The sequence below is a fragment of the Penaeus monodon genome, unplaced genomic scaffold (assembly GCF_015228065.2).
Source record: "Penaeus monodon isolate SGIC_2016 unplaced genomic scaffold, NSTDA_Pmon_1 PmonScaffold_1710, whole genome shotgun sequence".
NCBI lineage: Eukaryota > Metazoa > Arthropoda > Malacostraca > Decapoda > Penaeidae > Penaeus > Penaeus monodon.
The window spans coordinates 12008-35582 of NW_023646485.1; the positions used below are offsets into that span (position 1 = coordinate 12008).

General features: G+C 39.4%; 1 pseudogene; it reads left to right on the forward strand.

Annotated features, from left to right (window-relative positions):
• The first annotated feature begins 19931 nt into the window (after nt 1-19931).
• Nucleotides 19932-20530, forward strand: LOC119569612 (annotated as a pseudogene).
• Nucleotides 20531-23575: the final 3045 nt, after the last annotated feature.

Here is a 23575-nt window from a genome sequence, read left to right on the forward strand (position 1 = left end):
ACAATGATGATATGGCATCATAATTATTAACATTGAAAATGACGATGATGAAGATTGATAATAAGTACAGTAATGATATGATAAGGAATAATAGGAAGATGGAGATGGAAATGAAGATGGGATGAAGTATAGGTAAAAGATATGATATCTGAATGATAATGATGATAATAGATACTAATAAATGATCAATGATAAGCGATATGACAGCTGTAAACGATACAATATAACAAGGATTATAATGATGAATACTACCAACAACAACAACACAAAAGCAATTCCTAATCACGACACTGAAAATAATGAATATTTGATCACTCTGTTAATGGCACACACTATTGTTTTTATTTTCACTCCTTTCATTAGGGCATATTTTCCTCCATCCGACACCTTTTATCCTCCGCATTGCTCTCCTTGTTCCATTTCCATTACAGAATAGGCTTCATAATCCATTTATTGATGTAATTTTCGTCGACATATTAGTCTGCAAATCGCTGTTTAGTGTGTAACTATCGAACTTATCCATTTAATGTCTGTATCTGTTTCCATTTTTATAGTGTCGAGTATATCTGTATGATGTTTTGTTTTTGTAGACTATCTCGATGAGTACAACTGGCTTTGGATCTTTTACCTTTTTCCGTCTGTCTGTCTGTCTCTTCTCCTCTCTCTCTCTCCCTCCTTCGTCTCTCTTGCCTTCTCTCGCTCTCATCTCTCGGTTCTTCGATCTCTCTCTCTCTCTCTCTCAGCTTTCTCTTCTCTCTCTCTCACTTTCTCTCTCTCTCTCCTCTCCACATATGTATGTGTAATATATAAATTAATAATACACATGTACATATCTATCATCACACGACACACACATACCACGACCACCACACAGACACAGCACAACACACCCACACACACACACACACACACACACCACACACACCCACACACACACATATATATATATTAGTATATATATATATATATTATATATATATTATACATATACATATATATATTATATATATATATAATTATATATATTATATATATATGTAAACTTCACACACAGAGCACCACACACACACACACACACATCACACACACACACACACACGCACACCACACACACACATCTACATATACACAAAAACCGCATATATTTGTGTTCATGTTTGTTTGTGTGTGTAATATTAATATAATATAATATATTAGTATATATATATATATATATATATGTGTGTGTGTGTGTGTGTGTGTGTGTGTGTGTGTGTGTGTGTGTGTGTTGTGTGTATGTATGCGGTGTGTTTGTATATATAATGTATGTGTGTGTGCGTGTGTGTGTGTGTATCTATATTATATATATATATATATATATAGTATTATATATATATATATATATATATATATATATATGTGTGTGTGTATGTGTGGGTTCATATCTGTATATATGTATGCATGTATATTACACCCATACATCATTACCATTATTGTTATCATCATTATCATCATCATCATCATCATCATCATCATCATCATCATCGCATCATACATCATCACCATCACCACCATCATCATCATCACTCATCATCATTATAATCATCATCATAATTCATTATACACATCTCATCATCATCATCATCACATACATCATCACCATCATCATCATCATCCTCATCATCATCATCATCATTCTCATCATCATCATCATTTACTGTATGTATAAATTTTCAGTAGTAAGTATAGTAGTACCATGTATATATTTGTTATAAACATTATCATTATCATCACTATCAGCTTATTTTCCCCATCATAATTATGCATCCATACAATACCTTTACATCATCAACCACCACACTTACCATCACAAACCCTCAAATCCCACCGAGACAACATAGGAAAATAAGACAGTGAATAAATATGCAACGTATGAAATCTAAAACAAAATTAAATAAAGATAGTAACGTGACACTTTAGGAAAAGATGGCAAAGAACGGCGATTCCCAAGAATCCTCTGGAAGACGGATCGAAGCTAAAGGTGACATCGCAGGCTGCGAGTGGCGAGCGGAAGTGCGGGGCCGTTTCAATACTGTGTAGGGCAGGGTGTATGTATGTATATACATATATGTAATAATATGCCATTTGTATATCTATTATATATATATTTGATATATATAAATATACTATATATGATATATAATATAATATATAATATAATATATGTATAAACAATATATATATATATATAGAATATATATTTTTATATAGTAATATATAGTATATATATATATATATATTGTATTATATATAGATAGATGATATCTAATATAAATATATATGTGTGTGTGTGTGTGTGGGTGTGTGTGATGTGTGTGTGTGTGTGGGGTGTTGCGCGTGCCTGGTGGATTGTTGTCTATATATTTATATGTATATTATGCACATACTACATGCAATACATCTCATGACACATGTACACATACATGTGTATTGTATCGATATATATATATAATATAAGAGAATATAATATATCTATATATTGTAGGGAGATAGATAGATATAAGTACATAGGTAGATAGATAGATAGACAGACATATAGCCCTTACACAACAAAAGCGTTTCTCCTCTGTGTAAGTATGTTTAAAGTTGATATTGTGTTAAAGAGTTTAAAGAAGGATATTCCGTGAATAAAGAACGGCGAACAGACCAAATAACAAAGGCGATAGACGAAAAATTAAACCACGAGAAAAAAAGAGATGAGAAATTAAACATAAAAAACACGTACAGTCAACACCTACATTGCACACGCCTACAGCGTTCCACACAAGGGCATTAGCTCACAAAGGTTAATCTACTTGATATGTCCACAGTGGAAGGTGCCCCGAGTGCGCATTTGCATCTGTAGGGTTTAAATGTGTGCACATACATAGCCCATTGGACGCATGCAGACAGACGCATACAAACTACATACACGCGTACTAAATACATGCATACGATACATACATACATACATATGTACTTACGTTTGTACATACATTATCTATCATGCATACAATAAGACATACATCATGTACATAGCATGTGTAATACATAAAACATGCATACATATACATGTATGATTCATACGCATTGTGCATGCATGCATAAAAGAATACATATATGGACATATAAAATACATAAGATATTTTGCTATATATTTATATGAGTGGTGTTGTGTGGTAGAGAAAGAGAGAAGAAGGTGGGGGAAGAGCAAGAAGGACAAGGAGGGGTACAGTATACAGAGACAGACAGACATCAAGAGAATAGAGGCAGAGAAATGAGGCAAGACGGAAGAAAGAGAAAAAGAGAGAGAAGAAGAAAAGATAAATAGACAGAGACAGTACAAGAAAGGAAACCTGCATAAATAAACTTCAATGTTTGACGTCGCTCCGTGCTATGACTGGCCGTGCCATGCAAAATCATGCACTCACCTACCACTTTCTAATAAAGGTACCAGACATCCTGACTCTATGTAATTATCTCGTTATATCATGCGCTTCGCCTTTGTATACTTACAACAACCTCTTCTTCTCTCTCTCATCTTTTTTAATCTTTCTATATCTATATTTCTCTTTTCTCTTTTCTCTCGCCTCTTTCGTTTTGTTTTCTCTAACTCTCTCTTTCTCTTTTTCTTTCTCTTTCTGTCTCTCTTCTCTCTCTCTCTCTCTCTCCTCTGTCTGTCTGTCTGTCTCTCTCTCTCTCTCTCTCATCTCGTCAATCTTCATCTCTCTCTCATCTCTCGTCGTCTCTCTCTCTCTGCTCTCATCTCTCTCTCTTTCTCTCTCTCTCTCTCTCATCTTCTCATTTATCTTTTCTTTCTCTTTCTCGTTTTTCTCCCCCTCTCCTCCGCCCTCCTCTTTTGAAAAAAAAAGTAAGTTGTGCATGAGCCGGAAAAATAATAAACCCAGAAGTTAGCAAATAGACCAACCTAGATGGAAGCGGCGATTTGGGAATGAAGCTAACAGCAATAACCTGCGGTGCAGATAGAAAAAAAAAAAAAATCTGTGGGGTTCTTGTTTTCTGTCTGTTTCTGTCTTTGCTTCTGTTCGCTTTATTTCGCTCTTTTTTCTAACTCTTGCCTTTTTCCGTTATGTGTCTCTGTTTGTCCCTCTCTCTCTTTCCTCTTACATCCTTCCGCCCCCTCGTCTTTCTCGCTCTCCTCTCTGCTCTCTCTCTCTCTCTCTCTCTCCTGCCTCTCAGGGCTCATCTCGTCTCTTTCTCTCTCTCTCGTCCGATCCCCTCAAGGAGCTCTCTCTCTCTATCTCCTCTCTCTCATCTCTCTCCTCTCTCTCTTTCTCTCTCTTTCTCTCTCTTTCTCTTTCTCTTTCTCTTTCTCCCTCCCTCCTCCTGCCCTCTCTCCCTCTCTCTCCTCCCTTCCTCCTCATTTCCTCTCTCCCTCCCTCCTCTCCTTCCCCCTCCTCTCCTCCCGCCTTCCTTCCTCTCTCCCTCCTCTCTCTCTCTCTCCCTTTCTTCATAAGATATACCGCCCTCTCCTCTCTCTTCCCTTCCTCCCCTCCTCCCTCCTCCTCTCTCTCTCTTTCTTTGTCTCTGTCTCGCTTCTTTCCTCTCTCTCTCGAACAAAATAAGAGATGCATAGGCCTATAAGATAAATACAGCCAAAGAATCCGAAATAGATAAATCGAGGATGGAATGCGCGATTGGTGAATGGGCAGAACCAACAATAACGGCGGTGGCCAGATAAAAAGAAGAAAAAAAAGGCAATGATGTTCTTCGTCTGCCTAACTTTTCCTGGTTTGTCTTGCTTCTGTTTTTCTCTTATTTTTCTTTTTTTTCGCTCTTTTTATTCTTATTATTGCCTCTTTTTCTTCTAGTTCTGTGTTTTGTCCGCTGTTTCTGTTTCTCTCTCCTCCTCTCTCTCTCTCTCTTTCTCTCTCTCTCTCTCTCTCTCTCTCTATCTCTTCTCGTCTCACATCAGTCATCTCTCTCTCTCTCTCTCTCTCTCAACTCTCCTCTCCTCTCTCTCTCTCTCTCCCTTCTTTCCTCCCTGCCCTCCTTCCTTCTCTCCGTCTATATTCCCTCTTCCTCTCTTCCTTCTCCCTCCCTCTCTCCTTTTTCCTTCCAAACTTTCTCCCCCCCCCACATCTCTCTCTGTCTATCCCTCTCCTCTATTTCTTTGACACACACACCACACGACATAAGACACACACACCACACACACACACACACACACACACACACACACACACGCCACACACACACACACCACACACGCACGCACAGAACCCAAAGACCCAACTACCGGCATAAATCGACTAGCCTCCCATTTAATAGCACTTCGGGCGTCTCGAAAGTCCCTCTTCATATACTGCTTTTTTCTCTGACTCTCGTGTACCTCTTTCTTCACCTCTCTCGTCTTTCCGCTCCCCTTCCTCGTCACTCCCTACCCTTCCTCTCTCCCTTCGTTTCTGATCTCTTCGGGCTCCTCTATCTTCTTTCTCTCTTTCTATCTCTCCTTTTCTTCCAGGTAAAGGTTTCGGCTGCCGGAATTCTCTCCATGATCTTACGTCCCTCTTACCTCTTCCTTCTCCTTTCTCTTCTCTCCCCTTCTATCATTCTTTCCTCTCCTTCCCGATTATGTCTCTCCCCTTTTTATCTGTATCCCTCCGCTCCCTCTACTCCCTCTTCATCATCCGACACCTTTCCTCTCTCTTCTATGTCCTCCTTTCTCGCCCCACTTCCTCTCCATCATCCTACTCCTCTCTCTTTCTCCTTCCTTCAACGCCTATGCAGTTCTCCATCACTGCTATTCCCCTCCCTTTCCCTTCCCCGTGAGTATCGCTCCTTAGCCTTCGATCTCCTCTTCTCATCTTTCCTTTCTCCTCTCCCTTATCCCCCCCTCTTCTCCCTTATCTTTATCCCCCACTCTCCTCTTTGTCTTCGTATCCCCTCGTCCTTCTCTCTCCTCCCCCAACCTCAGACTCCTCTCTTCCCCTCCATCACTCCCTACAATCCCTCCTCTATCTCCCCGCCCACTTCCCCTGCCTTCCCTTCCCCTTCCTCCCCTGTTATCTTACTTCATACTCCTCCACACTTTCGTACATCCTATCTCATACCGCGTCCTCCTCCCTCCCTCCTTCCCCTCCTCTCATCCCCTTTCCTCTCCCTTCTCCTCTCCCTCCCTTCCCCTTCCTTCCCCCAATCACAGTGTCCTAGGACCCCTCCCACCACACCCTCCCACTCTCCCCCAGACCCGCCACACCGACACATATACCCCCATACCCTTCTCGCAGTGATTGAACGTAACGCCTCTCATGTACGTCATGAGCAAGGTCCAGCCAGGTCTGACGCTCTATGCAGAATGAGTCGTCGTAAGTGTTATATCGAACGAAAAAAAACTAAACGCAGAAAAGAACGGAATAAATAGATCCAGAGAGAGAGAGTGAGAGAGAGAGAGATAGAGAGAGAGAGAGAGAGAGAGAGAGAGAGAGGGGGAAAAAGGGGAGAAAGAAATCGCAAGACAAAAAAAAAACGAAGAAAGAACGAAAGAAAGAAAGAAAAAAGAAAATAAATATATATACACATTAATTTCGTTTTTTTAATTATGTTTTTATTTATTTCTTATATACCGAGTGTCGTAATAAAGTTATTCGTCTCGTACATGAAGTTAATTTTCACGCGTTTTTCACTCGCTTCCTTGTCCGTTTATGCCAGTGAGTGTTATCATGAAGTTATTGTTATTTTGTTGTTGTTGGTGATTTTGCGTCCAGAGTTTGTTATACGTTGTTTATTGTAAGTTCCGTATTTTACCATCATCATCACCATCATATCATCGTCATCGTCATCGTCATCGTCATCGTCATCATCGTCATGATCACCACTACCACCAGCACCACCCCACCAACCACCCCCTCCCTCACCCCCATCACACCACCGACCCTACCCGTCAACCAACACCCCCCACCACCCACCAACCACATCACCACATGCCCCCACCACAGCCTCCAACCCCCCCACCACTCCCCAACCCATCCAACCCCAAAACCATTCCCCCCCACTATTTCAGACCACTGTTAGCAGACTGTTTATACCCTTCAGACAAAAACCAGGCAAGCAAACGGACGCAAACTTGCTTGTCACTTATCCGAAGACCAGTGACGTAATCGGCTATTTTTATCGGCTAATTATCCTGCTAATTGGTTCAATTATCGCTTCTGTTCTTGTGTGCATAGTTATCACTTTGACTAATTGTGTCTGTGTTGTTGGTCTTTTTTTTTTTGCTCGATTTATTATTGTTATTATTATTGTTATTATTATTATTATTATATTATTATTATTATTATTATGCTCGATTTATTATTGTTAATTATTGTTATTATTGTTCTTATTATTTTATTTTATTATTTATTATTAATTATTTTTGGTTATTGTTGTTGTTGTTATTATTTTATTTGTTTATTTTATTTTTAGGATTGTATCCTTATTGGTCTAATTGAGTCAGTATTTATTTATTTATTTGAGTTATTAGGCTTTTTCTTGTTCGTGTTTTCTTATTTCATATTTATGATACTATGTTAGTTTTTATTATTTTTATTACATTACTATTATCATCATCATTATTTTTTAATAATAATAATATAATAATTATTATTAATTATTATTACTATTATCAGATATTTTATTATTATCATTATTATTATTATTCTTATTATTATTATTATTATTATTATTATTATTTATCACTATTATAATTTTTTTTTGTTTGTTTTGTTTTCGGGTATTGTTCATCACTATTGTCAATATCGTCATTGTTATTTTTGTTATGCTACAAGTCTGATTCTTCTTTACCATTACTAATGTTATTATTGTTTTGTATTGTTGTTTTTGTTATTATTAACTTTATTAATGATACGGATGCACCAACCCTAAGGCAGCCTCCCCCCCCCACCCTTTCCTAGGGCCTCTTCCTTCTGTCTCCTTCCCACCCTAATCTCATCCCTGTATTTTCCCCTCTTGCCTCCCGCTCAACCTTCACCATCTCCATCCCCAACCCCAACACTTTCCATACTCTCGGTCTCTTATCCCCCCTCCCTCACCCATTCTCCATCTCTTTCTCCTCATTCTCCCTTCTTACTCTTCTCCCTCCTTCCTCCCTCACCCTCTATTTCATTCCTCCTCTTTCACCCCGTTCTCCCTCATTTCCCCCTCCTGCACTCTCTTCTCCCTCCTTCCCCTCCCTCACCCCTTCTTCTCCCTCACCCTTTCTCCCTCCTTCCCCTCCCACGACCCTTCTCACCTCCTTCCCTCCTCCACACCCTTCTCCCTCACCCTTCCCCCCCTACCCCTCACCCCTTCCCCCCTTCCTTCCCTCTCACCCGCTTCCCCCTTCCTCACGCCCCCCCCTTCCCCCTCCCACACACCCTTTCCCCCTCCGCTCACCCCTTTCTCCCTCCTTCCTCCCTCCCACACGCCCTTCTCGCTCCTTCCTCCTCCCGCACCCTTCTCTCGCTCTTCCTCCCTCCCTCTACCCCTTCTCCATCCTTCCTCCCGTCCCTCACCCTTTCTCCTCCTTCCCCCTCCCCTCACCCCTTTCTCTCCCTCCCTCCCCCTCTCCTCACCCTCTCCCCCTCCTTCCCCCCTCCCACACCCCTTCCGCCCGACGCTCCCGACACGGGTTAGAGGAAGTGACTTCCGAGAACCTCAACCGGGGCGCCTTAAAGTACCGAAGCCTCGTGGGTGCGTTGTCGCCTGTTGTTTGAGCGATCTGATACTCTCCTGTGAACGATCGTGTCGCGGTCTGGCGGGATTGACACGTGCTTATTGTGGTCGTTGTGTTGTGGGGGGGGGTTGTTTGTTTGTGCGTGGTGTGTTTGTGTGGTGTATGTGGGGGGGCGTTTGTGTGGGTGGGTCTCTGTGTTTGTTTTTGTGTGTGTGTTTGTTTGTGTGGGTGTTGTGTTTGTGTGGGTGTGTTTTGTGTGTTTGTTTGTGTTTGTGTGCGTGTGTGTGTGTGTGTGTGTGTGTGTGTGTGTGGTGTGTGTGTGTGTGTGGTGTGTGTGGTGAGTTTAGGTGTTTTTTGTGGGGTATGGTATAGATTGTGTTGTGCTTGAGTGTGTGTTGTATTTAACTTGTGTGAGTGTGAAGTTTTTGGATTTCGTCTGTTGTTGGTTGTAATTGTGCGTTTGTTAGTCTGTGATGATGTGTTTTGTGTGAGTGTGATTTTTGTATAGTGGTATTTGTGTTAGACCTCTCTGCTCCTCATCATCTCTCTCTCTCTCTCTTCTCTCTCATCTCTCTCTCCTCTCTCTCCCCTATCGTCTCTCTCTCCTCCTCTCTCATCACTCTCGTCTCTCTCTCATCTCTCTCTCTCTCTCTCTCCTCATCTCTCTCTCTCTCTCTCTTTCTCTCATCTCTCCTCATATCACTCAACCAACACAACTACACCCCACAACGCCCACCACAGACACAACAACAACCAACAGTAACAACAACACAACGAACACCACCAGCATCCAAAAGACACGCCAAGACAGACGAGTAGCTCAGACTACCAATCAATAAGCAAAATGAACGGGCGAGGTCAAGCAGCGTAACCGTCTCATCCAACAACTTTGTAGAGTTTCACAACTCAATTGGAAGACAAGAGGCTGGTTGGGGAACATGTGGGGGGAGGGTGGAGGGGGGAGGGAGAGGGAGGTAGGGGAAGGGAGAATGGGATGGAGGGAGGTAGGGAGAGGGGAAGGGAGGGAAAGAGGTGAGGGGAAGGTAAAGAAGGCGGGGGGAGAGGGGTGAAAGGGACGGGGTACTAATTGGGAAGGTGGAAAGTGAAGAGGTTAACGGGCGGAGGGTGGGAGTCTCACAATGGGGGGTGGGGGCTATGGGTGATAAGGATGGGGGGAGAGATCCTCTCGTTTAGTCCCTTTCGGTCTTGTTTTGAATTAAGGGTCTGTTTCACCTGCGGCACTCTGGGTGGCTACTTAATGCACCTCTTGCAATTGTGCATGTATATATACATACATATGCAGGTATTTATGGGTATATGTATATATATATCATATCAAAGTGTGTATATATACAGTATAGATATATGCACAAGGATAACCCACACACACACACACACACACACCCACACCACACACAACACACACACACACACAACACACACACACACACACACACCACACACACACTCCACGCTATCAGATCCTCTTTTTTCATCGTTTCATTCTGCGCTTTGGATTGTTTCTCTCTCCTCTTCTTCTTCAGCAAACGAGCTTGTGTCGGTGCGGGGGAACACGTCTACGCACACATCCTCACCTTTGCTCTGTCTTTGTTCTCTCTCCCTATCTTTCTTTTCATTGTCTCTGACTCTGTCTTTGTCTCTTGCTATCTTTCTTCTATCGTTTGCCTTTTTTTTCTTTTTTTTTATGTCCTTGTCTCTGATTCTCTCTGTCTGTTCTGTCTCCGTTTTGATTGTTTGTTGATTATTGTTAATTGAGAGTGAGTATATGTGTCGTTGTTGTAGTGGTCATAGTATTAGGAATTGTAATTTTGTTGTATAAAAAGTTTTAATTCTCTCTCTCTCTCTTCTCATCTCTCTCTCTCTCTCATCTCTCTCTCTCTCGTCTCTCTCATCTCTCCTCTCTCTCCCTCTCTCTCCCTCTCTCTGCTCTCTCTTTCTCGGGCTTTCTCTTCTTTCCGTCTCCTCTCTCTCTCTCTTCTTCTCATCTCTCTCTCTCTCTCTCTCTCTCTCTCTCTGGACTGCCCTCTCCCCTCCTCCCTCCTTTCCACGATCCTCCTCACATCTCTCTCTCTCACTGCAGAGCTCCTCCCCTCCTTCCACCACCCTCCTCCCCCTCCCCATGCCAAGCACTTTGCACCCCCTCTCGACCCCAAGTGTATCCGCTAAAGCGATAGAGTTGTAGCGTTCAACACCTGCCAACAGGCTGTAAACGCCCCCTAATGCCACACTGGTTCCTGCTACTCCTCTCTCCTATCCCCCTCCCTCCCCTATCGAACTCACCTGTGAGGGGACGAGAGTAGGAAGAGAGATAAGGAGGAGGCGTGGGCTGGGAAGGAGGGAGGGAGGGAGGGAGGGAGAGAGGAGAGAGGGAGAGAGAGAGAGAGGAGAGAGAGAGAGAAGAGAGAGAGGAGTAGAGAGAGAGAGGGAGAGAGAGAGAGAGAAAGAGAAAGAGAAAGAAATAGAGAACACTAAAAACGAATACAGAAAACCTCAAGATAGAAAGATAATAATAGAAAAGAGAATATATGTCATAAAAATGATAGATGATGATGGTCGTATAATGAATATGGGAAGTAACGATATGGAAATTAAGAGAGAGGAAGGAGGATAAATGCTGATGACGATAGTAGTTACGTTGTAGTGATAGTAAATAATAATGATGGTATTTTGATGATAATAATATTACTAGTAATGTAAAACTGTTAAAGGTATAAGGATATTTTACTGCCACTTCCAATTGCATGCTATAATTACTAACAATAATACTTATAATAATTTTGCTAAAGTGTGACTTAAAATTGATGAAAATTTTCATATTATAGTCATCGGTAGTAGTAATAATAATACTTGTAGTATAATGATCATAATGATTAATGAAGATAAAACGGCGATTGTTATCATTAACTGCGAACATCATCCTCATCGTTAGTATAGTAATTATTTGCAGTCATCGTTTATTGCTATAATCATGATCAGTATCATCAACTCTCCTCACATTGCACCAAGAACATCATCAATCTAGCATCCCGTTGCAAACAACAACAAACACACAGTAAACCTAGAACAGCTCATATTTGCACAAGGATACACCACACATACAACACACACGCGATATTCGAGAAAGATAACTCCTCACACACACACACTCAAAGGCAACTAAATTTGGCAAAGACGGATTTAATAGGCTAAAACACACGCCGGAGTCGAGTGTCAGGGTGCTGATCAGGGTGAAAGTTAGAGGGTTAGTATTCACAGCGGATGTGAACCCCCTCGCCTCTCCCTCGGGGTCGAATGCAAGCAAAGGAAACTCATTTTGCGTGATGGAAAGACTGGTGATGAGGATGGTGATAACAATAACAGCAGCAATAATAATAATGGTGATGGTAATAATATAATGATGGTAATGGGTGATGATATGATGACGATGTGATGATGATGTTGTGGAGTGATGATGATGATGATTATAACAATAAATAACAGATAATAACTAATTATTACTATTATCAAAATAGAAATAATAGTAATAAAAATGATAATAATAGTGAAATCAGAAATGATCGTTATAATACATACAAAGAATTACTATTTATAATATCATAATATAATTATAGGTAATAATGATTATACGTAATAATGATATTATAATAGTTATGATGACGATATTATTATTATTATTATTATTATTTTATTGTTTATTATTATTATTATTGTTGCTGGTTTGTTATTAATATCATTATTTCTGTTATCATCTTCCTCATCAACATCATTCTTATTATAAATATCAACGTCCATGATGTTAATGATTATGGATATAGTAATACTTATGATATGATGATATGATAATGATGATAATAACAGTATTATCACAACACAGAGAAACGAAAAAAACACAACATATTCCACAAACTCCAGAATAGGGATTAATATCAAAGGCTGAGAGGCTATTTTCCCACTTCGAATTACATAACAATGTCGTCATACAATTGAATTAATATTAGCATCACTGAGGACTTTGCGGATCTTGCAAGGTTAGAAACGTTCAGTAGGTTATGGTTATATTATATAATTATTATGGTGTTAGTATTGGGGTTATTGTTATATTGTGTTGTTGGTCTTGTGGCAAGTATTTCGTTTTTTCCTATTTGTTACTATTTATTATCGTTTCATTGTTGTGCTGTTGATTTTTATTATTATTATTATTATTATTATTATTATTATTATTATTATTAGTATTATTAATTTTATTATTATGATTGTTGTTGTTGTTGTAGTTATTGTTATATATTATTGTGGTTGTTGTCATTATTATTTGTTCATCATTAATATTATTGTTGTATGATTAGAATCATTATCAATACTGTTATTAGTAATAATGATAAGTGTACCAGATAGTAATGATAAAATGATAATTTTCTCTTCGTAATAATTGCCGAAATATAATGAGAAACGGACAACTGCATTTGATGGCGGTTTTTGATGAAAATGATAATTACTTCCACATATTAAAAGGGGATTATATGTCAAGGTGACATTTTGTGGCACGAACCAATAATTTATTTGCCGCTTAATAGAAAAAATCTAGAACAAAATATATAATATCCCATAGATTTGAAAGTTTCTTTTATATCTCCGCAGGTGCTGAGTCTTCGGTGGCGGTGCGCTTGTGCTGCTCTTGGTGTCAGTACGACAAGCTGACGAGGTGATACAGCGGCCTACAACACATTACTATGATCTGGCTAGAATCCATAAGTTTATGGCACAAATGTATCTGAGCAGGTGAGAGAATGAGAAGATGAGAGCCTGGTGAGCGGTGCGATTTGCAGGAAGAAAAGTATTCAGTGTATATGATATATATATATATAATATATATTATTATATATATATATATATATGATATATATATATGTATGTATGTATAAGTAGCCATTTTCTGAAACATGAATGCAAACTATAAGCCACTAGTCTTGAGTATGAAAACTGCCATTGTATCATAGGAAACGTGATTTCTATCTCTCCCTATAGTTTCTCCTATGATGAATATTCTCGAGGTTCGTTGACTACATATTTGACCTGATAACACTATGCAATACATTCGTAATAAGAATAACCTATATACAACGACGCTTCTCCTAATTATCTCAAATAATTGTACTTACATCCATTCAACTGTTCAGAGACCCGGAGAGTTAAACCTGGAGATCCTGTGTTAATGTACATTGAATGGGGGAGTCAGCGCTACGCTATGTTCTGTTCGTGTGCACAGTTGTGGATGTACATTCTAATCGTTTCGAGCCATTAGGGTGAGAATCCATGAACACGTTTCCGTGAAATGTGTATTTACGGAGGTACATGTTGTCCTTATGTGTTTACGATTTGAAATTTCACTACTATATATATTGTTTTTCTCAGTTATTTTTTATTTCATAAGGACATTATTATTATTGTATTATTATTATTATTATTATTATTATTATTATTATTATATTATTATTATTATTATTATTATTATTATTATCATTATTTGCATTATAAAGAACATCAGGTTTATTTTTCTGATTCCTAAAGACTTTTTATTTTTTTCAAATTTCTTGATGGTACTGACTTTTTTGTAACCAGGGATGATATTCTTATTTTCTAATTTTGATGCCTTGCTTATCTTTTCTTGTTATTTCTCAAGAAAGGATTTACTTTATTAGAAGTTTCCACCAGCATCATTTACAGATTTGAAGGATTGTTGCTTCTAATTTCGTATGAGTAATATTTTTTTTCTAAGTTGCCTAGGGACACCACTCTTTTAGATATCTGGAACTAAAAAGAACACACACACACACACACACCCACACACCCGAACAGCAGCGTAGAATACAGCAACCACAACACACACACACACACACACACACACACACACAAACACACACACCAACCACACACACCCACACTATATATATATATATTATATTATAGATATATATATATATATATATATATATATATATATGTAATGTAGGAATTAGTTTAACAACTTGGCTAAGTTTCTACTTTATAAGATAATATTATTTTAAGATTTTTTGAGGACACTATAAGGTCCTAATTTCTATAGCAATATTATTTTTGTCTATTTCTGAGTGACTTTTTTCCGGGTATGCCTAAAGAGTGATATTTTTCTCATTTCGAATTGTATTTTAAATTTTCTCTCTCATTCCTTAAAGGACAAATATGCTTTTTTTCCTAATTCATAATGACAGTGTTCTGTTTTCTGAATGACAGTATTCTTTTCTATAGTAAAAGTGTAGTGCAGTTTCTCATCACCATTTCTCCCCATCAGGAAGCGCCGTGGATGATGGTGCCTTGGATGGTGGTACAGTGGGTCACCATATTCCTCACAATCGTTATCTTCGGGATAGTGCTCTGGGTAAGTAACTACAGTTGGGTTATATAGATGTTTAGGTAGATGGACTGAGAGGGGGTTAGCTACTGGAGAGAGAGAGAGAGAGAAAGAGAGAGAGAGAGGTGAGAGAGAGAGAGAGGAGGGAGAGTGAGGGAGGTGAGAGAGAGAGAGAGAGGAGTAGAGAGAGAGAGAGGTGAGAGATAGAGAGAGAGGTGAGAAGGGTGTGGAGAGAGAGGAGAGAGAGAGAGAAGAGAGAGAAGGAGAGTAGAAGAGAGAGGAGAGAGAGAGCTCGAGAGAGAGAGAGAAGAGAGAGAGAGAGAGAGGTAGAGAGGAGAGAGCGTGTGTGTGTGTTGTTGTTGTTTGTTTCGTAACAGGCGTATGTGGTGGTATGTTATTTTTTGCGTATGTGTATGTGTGTGTTTTTGTTGAGTGTGTGTATTTTTCCTGTGTGTATTTTGATTGTCCTTATGTATAGTTGTTCTGTACTTATATAAATATTATGGAAGTAGACCATATATATTATTTCATTTTTTTTGTTGGACGCTCTGTAAGCATGTATGTCTATATAATATATTTGAGTTAGTATCGTCTATAATCCAAAACGACATCAATTCGCAGCATATATTTCACCAGTAACAAAGTCGGCTATATATGTAGATTTTTTCTGTATATAATCTCACGTTGTGTTGCGTATTTTCGTTTTTAAATCCCAGGAATGATGATTAATAACATTCTCAATTTCATGTGACTCGAAAATGTGTTAATTCCGCTAGAAAATAATGATATACATAACACTCACGTATAATAACCCACACAGAAAGAACAACCCACACACACAAGACACACACACACAATCGGACACACACACCACGACCACACAACCACACACACACACTACACACACACACACACACACCACACACACACGCGCCGCGCGCGCGCGCGCGGCACACATGCACACACGCAAACGCAACAACCATCACAAGTCACATACACACACACACACACACAAGCCCACATACAACACGCACCCCACGCCACCACCCACACATAGCATACGAACATTTTATATAGTCACATCGATTTTTAAAAATATGATATCATAGACGTAATATTACTATACTAGAAACTTTCCATAACCTCCACTTCATTAAAACCGCATTTAAGATTGATATTTCACCGCGATTTTACGCCTAGTAATATAATACATTTGCGTAACGTACTCGTTGGCAAGAATATAGACAGGCAACTTTGCAACGAATAGGTCGCATTAATCATGAGAGATTTAATATGGTAATAATTGTCAAAAAGGAAAAAAAATGAGGAAAGCTTGCGGGGCAAAGAGAGAAATAAATGCTTTTTATTCGCATTTTTTATCTATATTTCATGGGGAAATATGTATTGGTATGGAATTCAAGTTGAATTGGAAATAGATCTTGATTTAAAATACCATTTCACACTACTACAGTGTCTTTATGGCTAGAAAACGTATTTATTGTTCTTTCTCTCTTTCAACGTTGTTTCTCTCTCATCTCGTCTTCCTATTTTCCTCTCTGATAAACTCCATCTATTTTGCTTCTGTTGTGATCTATTAGAACTACATCTACTATCTTTATTTTTCTCTATCGCATTTCATTTTATTTATTCTATTTCACCCTCTATATATCTTCCGTTTTATATATATAATATTATAATTTATATATATGATATATTAATAATAATATATTTATAATATTAATGATATAATAAAAAAATTACTTACAACATAAATAAAATATATATATATTATATTAATATATTAAATTATGATTAATAATTTTATACGAATATTAATATTAAAAATAATATGATAAATAAATAATTATTAAAAATTATAAAAATTTATTTAAATATAATATATTAATAATTATTATTATATAAAAAAAAATTTATTAATATGTTTAAATAAAAATGTATTACTAATTTATAAAATTTAAATTATTTTAAATTTATTAATATTTAAAATATATAATTAATAATTTAAATTATGACAATTTAATATAATATAATAATAATATATTAACTAAAATTAATTAAATTTAATAAATTAATATAAAATATTATATAAAATATATTATCTTAGTTCCCTCTATATCTCCCATTTTATCTTATTTATTTCCTTCTCCTATATATATCTTACGATTCTCCTCATCACTTTCTATCTGCCGTGTCTAATATCGGCCTCCATCCAGTTTCTCTCTCTAATCCTTTTCTCTTTCACCTCTGTCTATGATTTATGTCATCTGTCGCCTCATCTCTCTCTTTCTCATTTCGATCATTATGTTTGTCTATATCTATGTTTTCTCTCCATCTCTCTCTTTCATCTTTTATCAGTACTCAGTACTCACCACTTCCGTTCTCTATACTTTATTAATTGTTTTGTATCAGTATGTTCTCCCATCACTCTTCTCACATTTTATTTCTCAATTCTTTTAAATACTTCTCTTCTCCTTACTTCTCTCTCTGCCGTATTCCGATTCTCTTTGAGTGAAGCATTAGGATGACCCTTTCGCCATCAAAAGAAAAGAAAATGAAAAAAAAAAACGCGAAAGGTTACAAAGTCAAGAATTTCCAAAAATTTCGTTCATGAGTTTACTGTACCCAACCCTTATAGAAACAATTTTTATCTTTTCCTTGTTTTTTTATTTATATATTTACCCTTCATTCCGTTAAAGGGAATATGTAGAAGTTACCCGTTTTTTTGGGCCGGGGCACTTAACGGGCGTCTGTTATGGGCAGGGGGACTGTTTTATCATCCGTGATCGACCGGGATAAGTGGAGATGTTTAAATAATGTCTGAGTCATTATCAAAGCGTTATGTGCCATTTAGTGGCGGTTGGGTGGGACAAATTAAGTCTCTCACGCACGCACGCACGCACGCCTGTGGCGTGTGCACGTCACGTGCATGGTGCACGGCATTTGCTACTTGCGCCGTTTTGAAAATATATACACTGTAAGTCTATTTCTGAATCGATAAGTGTACCTTGCCTTTTCTGTCTCTCGTCTGTCTACTCATTCTCTGATTTTTCAATAGGTTTCCATTGCAACATGGGTTAGAGAAAGCGATGGATAGAGCGATGTAGGTAGACAGAATAGAAATATTTATAACGTAAACAAAACCACACACCACACACACAACACACAAACTATGACAACCAACAAAAACACAACTCCTCTCCCCCTCCCCACCCCTTCTCCTCAAAAACTGGAAATAATAAACGGAAATTCCCCCAAATTACCACCCCCCGCCTCGAAAAAAAAAAAAAAAAAAAAAAAAAAAAAACACTCAGATACCCCCTCCCGAGATCCCCCTCACCGAGACCCCCTCCGTTCTCCAGCCGACCTAACCTAGATCCTCTTCCGCAGCAGCAACTGTAGCGTGCCGAGATACTGGTGGGCCGTCATTTTCGTCGTGGCCCGTTGTGATACTGATGATCAGGCCTTACGTGCTCGTCCTGTCGCTGTAATCAGAGCGTGAGGGAGGCGAGAGATGCCGAGTTCTACCAGGAGGCCGAGCTGGTGGTGAGGATCCTGTTTGTTTTCTGTAGCATTCGTGTGTCCACTGATATGACGTGTTGTCAAGATATCACAGATATGCTTGTGTGTTTATTTGTGTTTTTATCTATCTGTCTTATCTAGATACATTTTGATATCCGCAACCACACACATGTGTGTGTGCGTATATAAAATGTATGTGTGGTGTTGTGTGTGTCGTGTGTGTGTGTGTGCGTGTGCGTGTGCGTGTGCGTGTGTGTGTGCGTGTGCGTGTGTGTGTGTTTGTGTGTGTGTGTGTGTGTGTGTGTGTGTGTGTGTGTGTGTTTGGGGTTGGGGTTTGTGTGTGTTTGTGTGTGTGTGTGTGTATGGTGTGTTCTGTGTGTGTGTGTTTGGTGTGTGTGTGGTGTGTGTGTGTGTGTGTGTGTGTGTGTGTGTGTGTATGCGTGCGTGTACGTGTGCGTGTGCGTATTCGTGCGCGCGCATACATACTACAAATCAAACACACATACAGACCTATGCTGTTAATATACATATATATTGCATATATGGATTCGTACAATATGTACAGATATGTATTATTTATGCTAATGTTGCATGTGTCTGTGTTTGTATGCGTACACATACTCATACTCATACGATACTCACACTCACACTCACACTACACACCACACACACACACACACACACACACACACACACACACACCACACACACACACACGACACAGCACTCCGACACACACACACACACACACACAACACCATATAAACATATACATAACACACACACACCCAACACTACACACACAACACCACTACAACAACACACCGACACACACTCACACACACAGAAGACCCACACACACACCAGGACACACATGGCTTATATATAGCATGGCCATTATAAATATATAATATGAGATAGATCAGATTATATATATATAGAGAGATAGATAGATAGATAGATAGATAATAGATGGATAGATCAGATAGATAGATAGATATCGATAGATATAGAAGATCGATAGATAGATATGCATATGCATAATATGTATCATATATTATATATTATATGCTCTATATATGCATATTAGCGCATTGTACTATGCATAATATTCCAATGAAGAGATGAACCTTACTAAACCGAGCACTGACCGAGCTTCCTTTTCAGCACCGCCACATCTGGCTCTCGCAAGAAAGGAAAATACTACGATAATTATTGCGCCTCGCCCCTTGGCCGACCGAGAAGCTGCGCGCTGCGGCTCACTCCAGGGTCCAGGGGCACGTCGCTCCCATGTCCAGCCTCCGCCCATCCAGGGCCGCTCGGCAAAAAGTGGCGAGCTTCTCCAGGAGTCCGGGTTCCTCCACCGACGATCACTCTTCGTGAGCAAGAGCCGTCCTTGGGCGACTACTGGAACGCGCGGCCCGTCGCCTGCAGCCGCCCGTGAGTCCGGGAGCGAGAGCCACTCGTTCGGACTCGGAGGCCGGCTTCCAACCACCCGACTTCCAGGAGGTCAGATTCTCGCCCTGGTTCCGGGAGGCCACCAGCGGAGGCCGAGCTAACCAGGTTCCAGTACCCCGCCGGACCGGATTCCAGCAGCGAGCACCTGATGGACCCTGGCCGCAGGGAGCCCTTCCAGGATCCCGAGGCCCGTCACGGCAGCGCCTCCTCGGGCATACCACCTCACGACAACATGGACCCAGAAGTCCTTCCAGGATCCCAGTGCCGATCCACGCAGGACCTCCCAAGAGCCCGACCCACTTTTCCCAGGGCCGGTCGACCCGTTCTAAGTCCTGGAAGGATCTCTGGCGCAAGGGTCTCGAGAGGCGGCCGTACTGCAGAAGACCCCCGGGATTCCAGCCTCTCGAGATCCTCAAATATCTGGATTCTGAACGACCAGGAGGTGTCGCGAGGCGCGCTGCTAGAGCTCGAGCCAGCCAGGGTCATGCTCGGGGCAGGACCTCTATCTCTACGCTTGTAGTTGTGACTGATTGGTCTTGAATCACATGTACTCTTGCTAAAGACTGACTTTCATCATCTAAATACTTCGCACATTGAACATTCATAGGCCTAGACAACAGAAAGAACTTGTTTACACAGATCCTGAAGACACCTCCACCAAGATATAATCTCCATTTCTCTCCTTTCTAAAATTTCTACAGAACACGCAAATGTTATATTTTTTAAAGCGCTTCTCCAGTTTGTAAATATAATTTTCATGCACAAAATGTGGTTGCTCACAATTTTTTTTTCAGGGACAATATCAATATTCGATTGAGGTCGCCATAACGAGTGCGCATGAAAACGTTTAACTTACACGCAGGAATGGTAGGAAGGGAAGGAATAATGAAATTCCCTTTTCCTGGTAAACACAGCTTGCGAGATAGTTTATTTGTCATTAATAAACGTATGGGTAGAATAGAATGTCATACTATTTGTATAAAAGATTAATTTTGTAAATAATAATAGGCTATATGAACTCTTCTATATTACTGCGTCTATTGGAATAGAGTAATAAAAATGTAAACCAAAAGGATCTGCAGTAGTTTGTGCTTCAGGTGAAAACGTTTTCTATAATACATTATAAGGGATAACTGTAATAGTTCCTCATTGCCAAAAAGAAGTTGCTTTCAAGCACTTATTCACACGAGTGATTAATAATGCTCCTAACTGTTTTCATTTTTATCCTTTTCTTGTGTGCTAACCACGCCCCCCCGTACCTGTACTTAACTGTCCTCTCTCTCTTTCTAGTCTCTCCTCGTCTGTCTCTCATCTCTCTCCTCATCGCGTCTCTCTCCTCTCTCTCTCTTCCTCTCGTCTCAATCTCATCATCTCTCTCCGTCTCTCTCATCTCTCGTTCTTTCTCTCTCTCTCTCTCTCTCGTCTCGTCTCTCTCTCTCATCTCGGTCTCTCTCTCTCTCTCCTCTCTCCCCCTTGCCCGCCCTCCCGTTTCGTCCTTCACTCCTTATCACTTCTCCTCTCCCTTTTCCTCTCCCTCCCACCTTTTCCTTCTCTCTTTCCTTCCCTCCTTCCCTGTCTTTGTCTGTATCCCTCTCCATCTTCCTCTCCGCTTCTCTCTTCTCCTCCTCGCCGCATTCACAGTGTCACATTACATTTTTTAATTTCTACAGTTGTGTAAGTTCTCGAGTAGAGACAACTCAGGCCTTGGGAGACTGGAGTCGCCATTCAGAAGAATATTTGGTGCTATGTGGTGTTGGAACCTCTAACATCAGTGTGTAGTTATGTGTATTTAACAAGAGATGAATCCTATTTTTATTGTTAATGTATTGACACTGTTACTATTACTGTTGTCTAGTCGAATTATCGTTGATCCATTGTATTCACTGTTCACACTATTTATATGATTATTATTACAGTACTATCACTACTAATACTATTACTATTAATTACTATTATTATTATTATTACTTATTATTATTATTAGTGTTATTATTATACTATTATTTTACTATTACTATTACTATTACTGTTATTTTTTATTATTATTTTACTATTAGTAACTCAATAGTAATTATCGTATTATCATTTATCATTAGTGTCGTTACTATTACTGATATTATGATCATCAGTGTTATAATATTATCTTCTACCACTACAACTACAACAGTCGCGTTCCTTGCTAACTCTGCTGATTCCTGATAGATTGTGGGCCTTTTTTTTTTCATAATGAAATGCAGAATGACCTTCAGTAATTGCAACTTTTAGTATAATGGTTCGTGATTTTGTTTGGGGGGTGGCACTTTACACACTACTTAAATTAATGGATCTCACAGTATCAGATGTAACATTATTGTAGATATCTACTGTACAAATACCTTTTTAATATAAATATTACAAATACAAATCACGTGAAACTCCCACATACGCTGGTACAAGTTCCGTATTATCAGTGTTCTTAATTTCCCATTGTCTTACCTAAACCAGTTTCCTTAACGAGTTTTGAAAAAAATTACGTAGTTTGTGGTGACACCCTACTTTGTGCCCTTGTTGGTTTTGCTTCAAGATTCTAACGAAAATTAAAGAAATTAAGTAGATTCCTTCGATGTTTGTATATTAAGGAATAAATGATGTGTAGGAAAGGATTGATGTTATCTAATTTTTTTTCCTTATGTGTCGATATTTTAAATGGAATAAATCTTATGAAACTGAATAATTTAGGGATTGTTGATTGGTTGAATGTGATAATGTTCTTTGTATTGTGACCGGGATCCATTGTAATACTGAGCATGTGTGAGTGGTCATGTAATTTGTCAGTGGCATGTGAAATCAAATACCCTTGAAGTTATTGTATCAAGATATATTTATATGTCCTGTATTAATGATATAACTCATTAATAAATGCTTAGTTTTAGTTCATGCGCGCGCGCACTCTCTCTCTCTCTTCCCTCTCTCTCTATCTCTCTCACGTCTTCTCTCTCTCCCTCTCTCTCCGTCATTCTACATCATCTCATTCTCTTCTCTCTCTCTCTCTCTCTCCACAAACACACACCTCACGCACACACACACAACACACACACCCACACACACACACAGCCACACACCACCACACACACACTCACACACAAATCACACACACACACTACACACACTAACACAAACACCACGCACCACGTACTGCAACGCACGCACAGACACACACACACTAAAACTCCATACACAAACACATTTGGCGCACGCACTATCACGCTCGCACGCGACACACACACACACAACACACACACACACACACACACACACGACACACACACACACACACACACACACACACAGCACACACACACACCACAACACACACCACACACACACACACACACCACCACACAACCACACCACCACACACACAACACACTCAAAACACACACACCACACACAACAACACACACACACTACACACACCACACACACACACACACACA